Source organism: Triticum aestivum, chromosome 7A (assembly GCF_018294505.1).
Source record: "Triticum aestivum cultivar Chinese Spring chromosome 7A, IWGSC CS RefSeq v2.1, whole genome shotgun sequence".
Classification (NCBI taxonomy): Eukaryota; Viridiplantae; Streptophyta; class Magnoliopsida; order Poales; family Poaceae; genus Triticum; species Triticum aestivum.
This window is the reverse complement of record NC_057812.1, coordinates 283,284,766-283,298,597: the sequence shown is the minus strand read 5'-3', so window position 1 is coordinate 283,298,597 and position 13,832 is coordinate 283,284,766.

Here is a 13,832-nt window from a genome sequence, read left to right as displayed (position 1 = left end):
GAAGCTCTTGAGCCGGTACATGAGCCCGATGTGCAACTACTCGCAACCATCACACTTGCACACGATATCCTCAGTGTCGGCGTGAGCTGTCAGCCATAAGAAGCCGTGTAGAAAAGCCTTCGCCACCAGAGACCTTGAGACGGCATGATGTCCACTGTCACCAGAATGAATTTCATTGAGAATTTCGCATCCCTCCTCAGGGGATACACAATGCTGGAAAACACCTGTGATGCTTCTCCTGTGCAGCTCACCATTGACAATAGTGATGGACTTGGAGAATCTGACAATCTGACGAGCAATGAGTTCATCTTTAGGAAGCCCGCCTTGAGTTAGATAAGCCAGATAAGGAACCGTCCAATCTGGTATAGCATGAAGAACAACCACCAACCGTGCTTCTGGGTCAAGAATAGCGATATCTTCCTCTGAGGGCAGCTTGATAGAAGGATTATGGAGAACATCAAGGAATACATTGGGAGGGACTGGCTTATGCGCAGAGCCTGGTCATGATAAGGCATCGACAGCCTCATTAAGCCGGCGATCAATGTGACCAACCTGATAACCTTTGAAATATCGTGCAATATTAGTCACTGTCCGCCGATAAGCTGGCATGAGGGGGCCGTTCGAGTCCCAATTTTCATGATACCTGCCGAGCAACCAAATCAGAGACACCCGGACACATGACCCGACTGAGACGCATCTCCCTAGCCATATGGAGACCATGGAGGAGACCTTCATACTCGGCTCCATTATTAGTATAGGGAAACATGATCCTCAGAACATAAGAAAATTTATCGTCTCATGGGGAAGCTATGATGACTCCAGCCCCCGAGCCTTCCAATTGTTTGGAACCATCAAAGTGGATTGTCCAATATATATTGTCTGGTTTTTCCTCGGGGACTTGAAGTTCAGTCCAATCGTTGATGAAATCCACCAATGTCTGAGATTTGATGGCCGTCTGAGGCACATATTTCAGATGATGTGGTCCAAGATCGATTGCCCACTTAGCAACTTGGCCTGTGGCCTCCCTATTCTGGGTGATGTCTCCTAGAGGGGTTGAGCTAACCAAAGTAATGAGATGCTCCTGGAAGTAATGCTTTAGCTTGCGACTAGCCATGAAGACACCAAACACTAGTTTCTGCTAGTGTGGATGCCTTTGCTTGGACTCGGTTAGAACCCCACCGACATAATAGACTGGCCTCTAGACTGGATATTCTTTCCCTCCCTCCTTTCTCTCCATGATAACTCACTTCTTTGTTATTAACAACGATGTACATGAGCATATGCTCTTTGTCAATAGGAGCTGCAAGGATATGAGGCTTGGCTAATTTCTTCTTAAGGGCTTCGAAGGCTTTATCTGCAGCATCACTCCAGACAAAATTGTCGGTCTTTTTCAACAACTGGTAGAATCGCCTTCTCCCTAAGGCGGCTTATGAACCGGCTTAAAGCTGCGATCCGACCCGCCATACACTGAACATAGTTGACATTGGACGACTTAGCAAGCGAGGTCATTGATGACCCACAAGTATAGGGCATCTATCATAGTCCTTCGATAAGTAAGAGTATCGAACCCCATGAGGAGTGGAAGGAAATGATAAGCAGTTTTCAGTAAGGTATCCTCTGCAAGCACTGGAATTATCGGTAACAGATAGTTTTGTGATAAGGTAATTTGTAATAGGTAACAAGTAATAAAAGTAAATAAGGTGCAGTAAGATGGCTCAATCCTTTTTGTAGCAAAGGACAAGCATGGACAACCTCTTACATAAAGGAAAGCGCTCTCGAGGACACATGGGAATTACCGTCAAGCTAGTTTTCATCGCGTTCATATGATTCGTGTTCGGTACTTTGATAATTTGATATGTGGGTGAACCGGTGCTTGGGTGCTGCCCTTCCTTGGACAAGCATCCCACTTATGATTAACCCCTCTTGTAAGCATTCGCAACTACAAAAGAAGTATTAAGGTAAACCTAACCATAGCATGAAACATATGGATCCAAATCAGCCCCTTACGAAGCAACTCATAAACTAGGGTTTTAGCTTCTGTCACTCTAGCAACCCATCATCTACTTATTACTCCCCAATGCCTTCCTCTAGGCCCAAACAATGGTGAAGTGTCATGTAGTCGACATTCACATGACACCACTAGAGGAAAGACAACATACATCTCATCAACATATCGAACGAATACCAAATTCACATGACTACTTATAGCAAGACTTCTCCCATGTCCTCAGGAATAAACGTAACTACTCACAAAGAATATTCATGTTCATAATCAGAGGGGTATTAATATGCATAAAGAATCTGAACATATGATCTTCCACCAAATAAACCAACTAGCATCAACTACAAGGAGTAATCAACACTACTAGCAACCCACAGGTACCAATCTAAGGTTTTGGGACAAAGATTGGATACAAGAGATGAACTAGGGTTTGATATGAGATGGTGCTGGTGAATATGTTGATGGAGATTGACCCCCTCCCGATGAGAGGATCGATGGTGATGACGATGGTGATGATTTCCCCCTCCCGAAGGGAAGTTTCCCCGACAGAATAGCTCCGCCGGAGCCCTAGATTGGTTCCGCCAAAGTTCCGCCTCGTGGCGGCGAAGTTTTGTCCCGTGAGCTTGCTTATGATTTTTTTTCTGGACGAAAACCTCATATAGCATAAGATGGGCATCAGAGGGCTGCTAGAGGTCCCACAAGGCAGGGACGTGCCCAGGGGGGTAGGGCGCGCCCCCACCCTCGTGGATGGTGGGTGGCCCCCCTCTGGTACTTCTTTCGCCCAATATTTTTTATATATTTTGAAATGTGCTCCATGAAATTCCAGGACTTTTGGAGATGTGCAGAATAGGTCTCTAATATTTGCTCCTCTTCCAGCCCAGAAATCCAGCTGCCGGCATTCTCCCTCTTCATGTAAACCTTGTAAAATAAGAGACAATAGGCATAAGTATTGTGACATATTGTGTAATAACAGCCCATAATGCAATAAATATCGATATAAAAGCATGATGCAAAATGGACATACCAACTCCCCCAAGCTTAGACCTCGCTTGTCCTCAAGCGGAAGCCGAGATCAAAAAATATGTCCACATGTTTAGAGATAGAGGTGTCGATAAAATAAAATACGGACATGAGGGCATCATGATCATTCTTAGGACAGCAACATATTCAATCACAATTTCAAGTATGAATCAAAAACTTATGATTTCTTATGCTAAAGTAACAATTCAATCACAATTTCAAGTATGAATCAAAAACTTCATTGAAAACTAACAAACTATAATCTCAGTCATTGAAGCAATTGCAATTTATCATAACATAGCAAAGAGTCAATATAAGAGCTTTTCAACAAGTCCACATACTCAACTATCATTTAGTCTTTCACAATTGCTAACACTCACACAATATTTATGGTTATGAAGTTTTAGTCGGACACAAAGAAAGATAGGGGCTTATGGTTTTGCCTCCCAACCTTTTACCTCAAGGGAAATGTCAACAATAATAGTTCATGAAAACTTACATCCAATTAGTATATATATATATAGACACACAGACATTGTGCTTGCCAAAGGATAAAATGTAAAAAGGAAAGGTGAAGATCACCATGAATCTTGTATGAATTATAAGTCAAGAATAAAAGATAGACCCTTTGCAAAGGGAAGCAGAGGTTGTCATGTGCTTTTATGGTTGGACTAGTAAAAATGCCCGTGCGTTGCAACGGGAGAAAATTTAACTTCCCTAGCATAGACTAAGATATAAACCATTACTTAATTTATGATCCACCACAGTTATTCCCAAGATGAAAAAGAATTATGTTGTTAATCATACCATCTTTGCAAAATGATCACAGTTCAGTTTACGGCTTCATAGTTTCATTCTCACCTCATGCCACAATCAAATGAGAAGAAAGAAAAAATGTTTCAGCATAGGCCCATCTTGGCCGACGTAGGGGAAAAATAGAAACATATTATTTTTCGCTGCTCCATAATTGAATTGAAGAAAGAAAAAGTGTGGAGCAGCCTAGCTTAAAAAGGATTAGAGTAACAAAGTTACAAGAAATTTACATCGGGGCAAAATTACAATGACCTCATCGAGGCGATTATGGAGTTTGCAACATCTCGTTCATGACCATGGATGGCACGGATCATGTTGCATGCAACCAACAACAACAATCAAACCATCAGCAAAATCTAGGAGGTCGACAGCATCTTGATGAATATTGTTGTAAGTAACTGGAAATTTTCTTATAGAGCACGATGATTATTTTTTCAATGGATGAACATTTTTTATAACTTACATTTTTTTAATAGGCACACATTGTTGGAATGGGCGAACATTTTTTGAAATTAATGAACAATTTTGGTTTGATGAACATTATTTTTTTAATGCATGAAGATTTTGAATCAGTGAACTTTTTTTGAATTGATGAACTTTTTTGATATTCATGATCATTTTTATTTTTGTGAACATTATTTAAAAAATTCATGAACATGTTTTAAATTGCAGAATTTTGTTAAATTCATAAACATTTTACTACTTCTGGAACATTTTTCAAAATTCACATTTTTCTTATTTGGAACTTTTCTGAAATTCCAAATTATTTAAAGAAGAAAAAGAAAAGAAAAAACGAAATAAGAAAACAGTGGTGTCCCTCCTGGCTCATGGGCCAGCCTAATAGGGCGCACAGTTTCTAAAACATTTTTTAGTATTCACACTTTCTTTTGAAATTTGAAACTGTTTGAAATCCCAAATTATTTTAAATAAGGAAAAATAGAAATAATAAAAATAAAAATAGAAATAAGAAAAAGGGGAGCCCCGTCCCGCTAATGGGCCAACCCAATAGGGCGCGCGGGGAGGAGCCTATAAAAGGTAATATTCCTCTTTGCTGTCGAACAACACTGTGGGTAGGTGGATTGGTTGTTCCCTTGCGCCTCAACATAACCTAGCAGGGCTCGAGTCCTAGCTTAAGCAATTTTTTATTTTTTAACATAAAAACGGCGATGGAAGGAAAAACATAAAACGTACGAAAAACATCTGATGGACCAAAAATAGTGGAGAAACAATTCATCCTTTAATATTAGGTATAGATGCATGAAGTCTTAATGCAAAAGAATGTCACTTTATATTGCCACTTGTGATATGGACCTTTATTATGCAGTTCGTCGCTTTTATTTCTTCCACATCACAAGATCATATAAAGCTTATTTTCTCCACACTAATAAATCATACTTTTTTAGAGAGAAATTTTTATTGCTTGCGACAATGACAACTTACTTGAAGGATCTTACTCAATCCATAGGTAGATATGGTGGACTCTTATGGCAAAACTGGGTTTAAGGATATCCGGAAGCACAAGTAGTATCTCTACTTGGTGCAAAGAATTTGGCTAGCATAAGAGGGAAAGGGAAGCTCAACATGTTGGATGATCCATGACAATATAATTTATTTCAGATGTAAGAAAACATAACCCATTAAGTTGTCTTCCTTGTCCAACATCAACTCTTTAGCATGTCATATTTTAATGAGTGATCACAATCATAAAAGATGTCCAAGATAGCATGTTTATATGTGAAAACCTCTCTTTCTTTATTACTTCTTACTAATTGCAACGATGACCAAAACTATGTTTTTCAACTTTCAGCAACTTTTATTCATCATACTCTTTATATGTGAAGTCATTACTCTCCATAAGATCCATATGATCTCTTTATTTCTTTTTATTCTTTCTCTTTTATTTTTATTCCCTCAGGATCATAGCACGATAATCAAGCCCTTGACTCAACACTAATCTTTATTATATATAGCTCTCGGACTCGATTACATAGAAGGATCATAAAGAAAAACTCAAAGCTAGATCATACTCTTGAGAAGACATCTTGCTCTAAGTCTGCAACAGAAACAACTCGAAACAAAAACATAGGATGTTTGCCTCGTATGGAGGTCAAAACCTTCGGGAGATTATATAATGAATTTTTACCGACCAAAAGAAGTATCGTGCAATAAAATGGAGTCCGGAGAGCACACGAGGTGCCCACGAGGCAGGGGGACGCGCCCAGGGGGGTAGGGCGCGCCCTCCACCCTTGTGGACGCCTCGTGTCCTTCCCGGACTGCTTCTTATTTTCCTATTTTCTTAAATATTCCAAAATGGAGAAAAATTTCTATTGGAACTGTTTTGGAGTCGGTTTACTTACCGTACCACATACCTATTCCTTTTCGAGTCTGAAACGTTCTAGAAAGTGTCCCTTATGTATTTCTCCGGGGTTACGGTTTCAATAACATTAGTTTCAACATTTATGGGATTACATGAGATATAATGTTTGATTCTTTGACCATTCACCACCCTCGGATTTGTGCCTTCAAAGTTGTTGATTTTTATGGCACTGGAATGATAGACCTCCTCGATGACGTAAGGACCTTCCCATTTAGAGAGGAGTTTTCCTGCAAAAAATCTTAAAAGAGAGTTGTATAACAATACATAATCACCTACATTAAACTCATGTTTCTGTATCCTTTTTTCATGCCATCTTTTAAATTTTTCTTTAAACAGTTTGGCATTCCCATAAGCCTGAGTTCTCCATTCATCAAGTGAGCTAATGTCAAAAAGCCTCTTCTCACCGGCAAGTTTGAAATTATAATTGAGCTCTTTAATGGCCCAATATGCCTTATGTTCCAGTTTGAGAGGTAAGTGACATGCTTTTCCATAAACCATCTTATACGGAGACATACCCATAGGTTTTTTATATGCAGTTCTATAAGACCATAATGCATCATCAAGTTTCTTGGACCAATTCTTTCTAGATCTATTAACAGTCTTTTGCAAAATTAATTTAAGCTCTCTATTGCTCAGTTCTACTTGACCACTAGACTGTGGATGATATGAAGATGCAATTCTATGATTAACATCATACTTAGCAAGCATCTTACGAAAAGCACCATGAATAAAATGTGAAACATCATCAGTCATTAAATATCTTGTAACATCCCAAATTTTCAATTTGGAATGTTATACATTAGATCATCACTGCATATCATATTTTATTTGCTTTTGGTTTGATCCTAGAAATTCTACGCAAACCAAGGACCCTCGGAGAGAGTTGGGGATTTCGTTATTTTCATATTTGAGTTTTCTCAAATTTTGAAAATAGGATTAGTTGATTTTATTTATTTTATCTTCAATTATTTCTATTATAAACATATGAGAGAGGGAATAAAATGACTTTCCCAAAATAAAGGAATATTGAGGATTTAATAAAAAAATCAAATAAGATTTTATTTTGGAGTTATTTGCTATTTTATTTGAATTTAGGAAAAATGTGCGTTTTTTCAAAATTGCATTTAGGCCCCAAATAAATGTTCATCCTGTTCGGCTTGATTTTAGAAGTCGAGGAAAATTTATTTTGGGATTTTTGGAGTCCGTTCAGTATTTCTTTATCTGTTTTTCTGCGCGTAACTATTTAAAAAAACGCGCAACCGACTTAGAGCCGGTTTCGGCCCGGACTCTTCGGGCCGGCCTTTATATAGCGCCGCCCTGAGCCTGTTAAGCCCCAGCTGCCCACGCCGCCTAACCCTAACCCTAGCCCGTCGCCGCCGCCCCGTGCCGCTGCGCCAGCCCACGCCGCCCCGCCGCCCCGCGCCGCCGCACGTCGGAGCAGCCGCCCCGCCACCGGACCCCGCCGTCGCCGTTGCCGAGGTTGACCCCGCCGCTGCCACTGGTTTTCCCCGGAAAACCGTTCGGTTTTTCGTCGGTTTTTTATTTTTATTAGATTGATTTATTTCCGGTTTAGTTTATTTAGCGAGGGTTCGCTCGTTCGTTCGTTTTAACGAACGCGTTCACCGTTTAGTTCTAGAATACGAACGTTCGCTCGTTAATCTATTTGTCGTTTTTCTTTATCTCGGATTTTCTGCGATTATTTCTGATCGCGATTTCAGATCTGATTTTCGTTCTAGTATAACTTTTCGCTCGTTTATCGGAATCATGCGATTCAAGCGCCTGGAGTTTCGTCTCGAAACCCTCTTTGCGTTTAACCAACTCAAACAAGTTTTTGCTTCTGTAAAATTTGACCTAGATCCAGATTAGGGAATGAAGCTTGTTTCTTTCGCCGTTTGACTTTCATTGCTTCGTTCGTTTTGTTCTTTTTGCAAACCGGAGTTCTTAAGTTGAAACTTTCTGTTTAGATCTCTTATTTAAGTTTTACCTGTGCATTACTTGAGTACTTATTGCATGCTTGTTTGTTTGTGATAGAGTACCCAGAGTGCGCCGCTTGCTACTTTGAATCTCTAGGTTTCGCGGATCATCAGCAAGGCAAGTAACACTTTGATCATACCTCCTACTACCCAGTTTTTATTGCATTAGATGAATCCTCAAACATTGCATGAATAGGATCTAATTAAATTGTGGGTTTTGGGAAGTAGATGAGGTAGTACCTATTACCTGTTTTATTATCGAACCTTTGGGAGTTACTTCTACGCGTTGCTTATATTGCCATGCTATGCTAGTAGACGTGGATTGGGTGAGTGTATCCATGACAAATGTGAGATTGTTAAATTAATGGTTTATCTAAGGTGGCAATTTAAACACACATCTGGGTGGATTAAGGCACCTGGGTATTCTAGAGATTGCCTGTTTTTCTTTATGGACCGCCACCCAGGCTCAAAGGGATCATGAGATTATTCATACTAGAAACTTCTGTGTGCAGCCACAAGCTACTATGGGCTCTAGCATAGTTGACTAGGTCGTGCGAACTCTTACAGTGGTAGACTAGCAGATGTAGGGGATGTAGGTTGGTACGGTCTACCCGTTCGTAAGGTGCTAGCGCTTCTGAAAGACTATGTCTCGGTCATCCGTTTCTCAAACATCATGTAGTGCGAGAATCCCAACGGAGGAGATCGAGTCTTGTGGGAAAAAGTGCGCAAACCTCTGTAGAGTGTATAAACTAATCATGGTTAGCCGTGTCCCCGATTATGGACAACTTGAGTATCTAGTACTTGGATTATCATGTGAATCTCATCATGTTACTTTAATTAATATTGTTGGGTTTTAATGATGATGCTTAATTGGGATTGAGAGGGTGTCTACACTCTCAATGTTTAACAACTACCATGATAGTTAAATAAAATTTATTCCTTTGCAGTAGGGAAAAATTGGCTTTACGCAAAACTGTAACCATAGAGCTTTCCACCAGCCAAATATGCATGTCGTATAGCCTTAATCTTTCATTACTCTCTATGTGTTACATTGTCAGCATATTCCATGTGCTGACCCGTTTTCGGGCTGCAACGTTCATGTTGCAGACTTTTCAGACGAGGAGTAAGGTTCCTTTAGGTCGTGGTTCTATACTCAGTGATGCCGTTGGGGTTGATGGACTCACTTATCTTCCAAGCCTTCTATTGTTGTCGTTATTAGATGGCCTTAAGCCATATTTACAGTAATAAGTTCTCTTTTGAGACATTCGATGTAATAAGTGTGTGATTGCTACTCTGTTATAAATCCTTCAAGTACTGTGCGTGTCAGCATTACTGATCTAGGGATGACACTGAAGCACAGAGATTGGACCATTTGAGGTCTGGTCGCTACAAGATGGTATCAGAGCACACGCTGACTGTAGGACACGACCACTAAGCTAAAGCCCTAGATCACTACTCACTCTTCTCATTTCTGACTTCTCATCTTTTCTACTCTTTTAGGATGGCGGATGCAAGGAACAAGTTTACACAACCGGATGAAGATACACCCTTTGCACGTCACTTGAAGGAAGTCACTAGATATCTGAACATCGGAGTACCAACCTTCACCAGAACCTACAACGCCACTTTACTTGAAGAGGAGCGCTAGATGATTCAAGTTTAATATCCAGGAAGGACGTTTATGCCAGTCACTGAGCCCATAGAGTTTTCCTTTGATGCACCAACCTGGAGTCTAGGAAAGAGCATGGCAGCTCACATTGCCATGGGACGTATTGGGGAAGTTTACCGCAATGATCTCTAGGATACAATCTATTAGATTTGTGGGCGCCGAGATGAGCACTGGGAGATGATCAGCACCAAGAAGGATAGATCAATCGCAGCTTTCATCCAGGAGTTAAACCAGCACATTCACCGTCAGGAGAACCAGATGTGCGCAGACATGATAGATCTGAAGAAGGCGAGGACAAGAATCATGGAGCTGGAAGAAGAACTCAAGGCTACACGTGAAGATTATATGGAGGAAATCGAAGTATTAGTGGAGAAGAATGACGACCTAATCAAGAAGATCGGAATATTCATGGGAGACCCTACACCAGTAGAAGAAGACGAATAACCCAAGGAGATTCGCCCAGAAGACTACATCATCATCAACGACACCGACTCGGACCCAGACAATAGTGATGATGACTGTGTTGATGAAGCTGGAGCAGATATCATGGAGTCTGCAACCGAAGAATATTTCTAGTAGACCACCCCATCAGTAGTAGTATTCCACCATGTAAATAGAGTAGTCCGAGCACTGTTGTGATAGTTAGACCGATTGTATGCCCTTGTTTGATTGAATGGAGTGATTTTGTGTGCATTTGCCTCACATGCATATGGGTAGTGTTTTCTCTCTAGACCCCTCTCTATTCTTAAATCTCATCTTTTCTAAACCCATCAGATGCCTCCGAGATGTGACCCCGGATTTACCTTTTCACCGCAGCTCACTCAATTGATCCAGCAGCAGAATACGTTGATGCAGTTGCTAGTCCAGAATCAGAATCAGGGGAACAACAACAACAACAACCCACCACCACCACCACCTGTTGATCACTTAACCCGTTTTCTTAGACTGAATCCACCGGTGTTCTCCAGTAGAACCGAGCCTATAGTAGCAGATGATTGGCTCCGCAAGACAGCAAGGGAGTTGACCACGGCAGGATGCACAGATGCGGAAAAGGTGAAGTTTGCCGCACATCAGTTGGATGGACCCGCATCATCATGGTGGGAGAATTTCACAGCCACTTACCCTATCGACACAGTCACGTGGGACCAGTTTTAGCAGGCTTTCCGTACTGCCCATGTTTTAGCAGGAGCTATGGCCATGAAGAAGCGTGAGTTTCACAACTTGCGCCAAGGAGGACGGACAGTTGGCCAGTATGTGGATGACTTTAGTAAGCTAGCACATTATGCCCCAGATGACGTTTCTATGGATGCAGCTAAACAGGAGAAGTTTCTGGAAGGACTGAATGATGAGTTGAGCATGCAGTTGATGGTAGCAAGCTTCAACAACTACCAGGAGTTGGTAGACCGCGCTCTTATGATTGAAGGGAAGCAGCAGCAGATTGAAACCGTAAGAGGAAGTATGGACAAGGGAAGTACAATTCTTGAGCGCAGCAGAAGCCGCGTTTTACCCCTAAACCGGGAGGTCCTTTTTAGCATAACCATGGGGGAGGAAGTTCGCATAATCATAATGGCCCCAAGAATGGTAATGGGAATGGAGGAAGCAACGGCCAGAACCATACCAACCCATCAACACCAGCCAAGAGAGACCTGAGCCAAGTCACTTGCTTTAAGTGTCAGAAGACCGGACATTATGCCAATGAATGTCCTAAATCCCAGAATGGAAATGGCAATGAAAGCTCTGGAAAGAAGCCAAACCCTTTCAAGAGGGGACAGGTGAACCACGTTAACGTGGAGGAGGTTGAAGCTCAGCCAGATGCAGTAATAGGTAAGTTTTTGGTTAAGTCATTTACTGCACTGGTTCTTTTTGATACTGGTACATCGCATTCATATATCTCAAGGGGATTTGTGGATAAGTATAAACTATCAACCCAAGCCCTTAGGTCACCCATGTTAGTAACCTCGCCTAGAGCAGAGTATATGGCTAGTCTATGGTGTGATCGGTTACCATTAAGGATTGGTAACTATGTATTTCCCTCGGACCTAATAGTATTAGAATCTCAAGGATTGGATGTGATATTAGGAATGGATTGGTTATCAAAGTATGAAGGGAACATTGAATGCGCCAGTAAGTCAATTTTGCTTACAAAGCCAGAAGGAAGAAGAATCAAGTATGTATCCCGGCATGTGCCTAAAAGGACTCAAGTAAATTCCTTAACATGAGTTGTGAAGGAGGAAGTACCAGTGGTGAAGGATTTCCCTGACGTATTTCCAGAGGAGTTACCAGGCATGCCACTGGATAGAGATATTGAGTTTTTGATTGAACTTTTGCCAGGCACAGGGCCAATATCTAAGAGACCATACAGGATGCCCGCAAAAGATTTGGAGGAGATTAAGAAGCAGATTAAAGAGTTACTGGATAACGGCTATATTCGCCCAAGTTCCTCGCCTTGGGGATCGCCGGTACTTCTAGTGGAAAAGAAGGATGGATCGTTAAGGATGGTTGTTGATTATCGAGGATCGAATGAAGTAACAATCAAGAACAAGTACCCACTACCGATGATCAATGATCTGTTTGATTGATTGCAAGGAGCTAAGGTATTTTCCAAGATCGATCTGCGATCAGGATACCATCAGTTGAAGATTCGAGAACATGATATACCTAAGATGGCTTTTACCACCAGGTATGGGTTGTACGAGTAAACCATTATGTCATTTGGTCTGACTAATGCACCTGCCTATTTTATGAACATGATGAACAAAGTGTTTATGGAGTTTCTGGATAAGTTCGTCGTAGTGTTCATTCATGATATTCTGGTTTACTTGAAGAATGAAGAGGAGCATAAGGAACATTTGCGTTTGGTACTTGAGAAGCTCAGAGAACATCAGTTATATGCCAAGTTTAGCAAATGTGAGTTTTGGTTGAAGGAAGTTGGATTCCTCGGACACGTTATATCCAGAGAAGGTATAGCAGTAAATCCCACCAAGGTTGTCACTGTGACAAATTGGGAAGCCCCAACAACAGTTGGAGAAATCCGGAGTTTTCTTGGACTTGCAGGATACTACCGGAGATTCATTGAAAATTTCTCGAAGATTGTGAAGCCTATGATGGAGTTGTTGAAGAAGGATACCAAGTTCAAATGGACTGAGGAATGTGATGCCAGTTTCCAGGAGTTGAAGAAACATTTGATTACATCACTAGTGTTGATTTTGCCGAATCAGAACAAAGATTATGAGGTGTATTGCGACACTTCACGTCGAGGACTTGGAGCAGTGCTTATGCAGGAGGGAAGAGTTGTTTCATATGCCTCACGACAGCTTAAGCCTCATGAGTTGAATTATGCCACGCATGATTTGGAGTTAGCAGCCGTAGTGCATGCCTTAAAGAGTTGGAGACATTTTCTCATTGGAAACCATTGTGAGGTGTACATGGATCATAAGAGTTTGAAGTACATTTTCACACAGAAGGAGCTAAATCTCAGGCAAAGAAGATGCTTAGAGCTCATCAAGGATTATGACATGAGATTCCATTATCATCCCCGAAAGGCTAATGTAGTAGCCGATGCGCTGAGCCGTAAAATCCATTTCAACACCCTAATGACGGGAGATTTACCGAAGGAGTTAGCCGAGGACCTTCGTGAGCTATGTTTGGAGATAGTGCCGAGAGGGTATGTAGCAGCATTGGAGATTTAGTCTACTTTGATGGATACGATCAGAGAAGCTCAGAAGACTGACAAGGAGGTTGCCTCTATAAAGGAGAAGATGAGCAAAGGAAAAGTTAAAGGATTTCGTGAGGATGAGCATGATACCCTATGGTTTGAAGACCGTGTTTATGTGCCTAACGACCCAGAGATCAGGAAGTTAATTTTGCAGGAGGCCCATGATTCACCATATTCGATTCATCCAGGAAATACAAGATGTATTTGGATTTGACGGATACTTTCTAGTGGACCGGAATGAAGAAGGATATTGCGGAGTATGT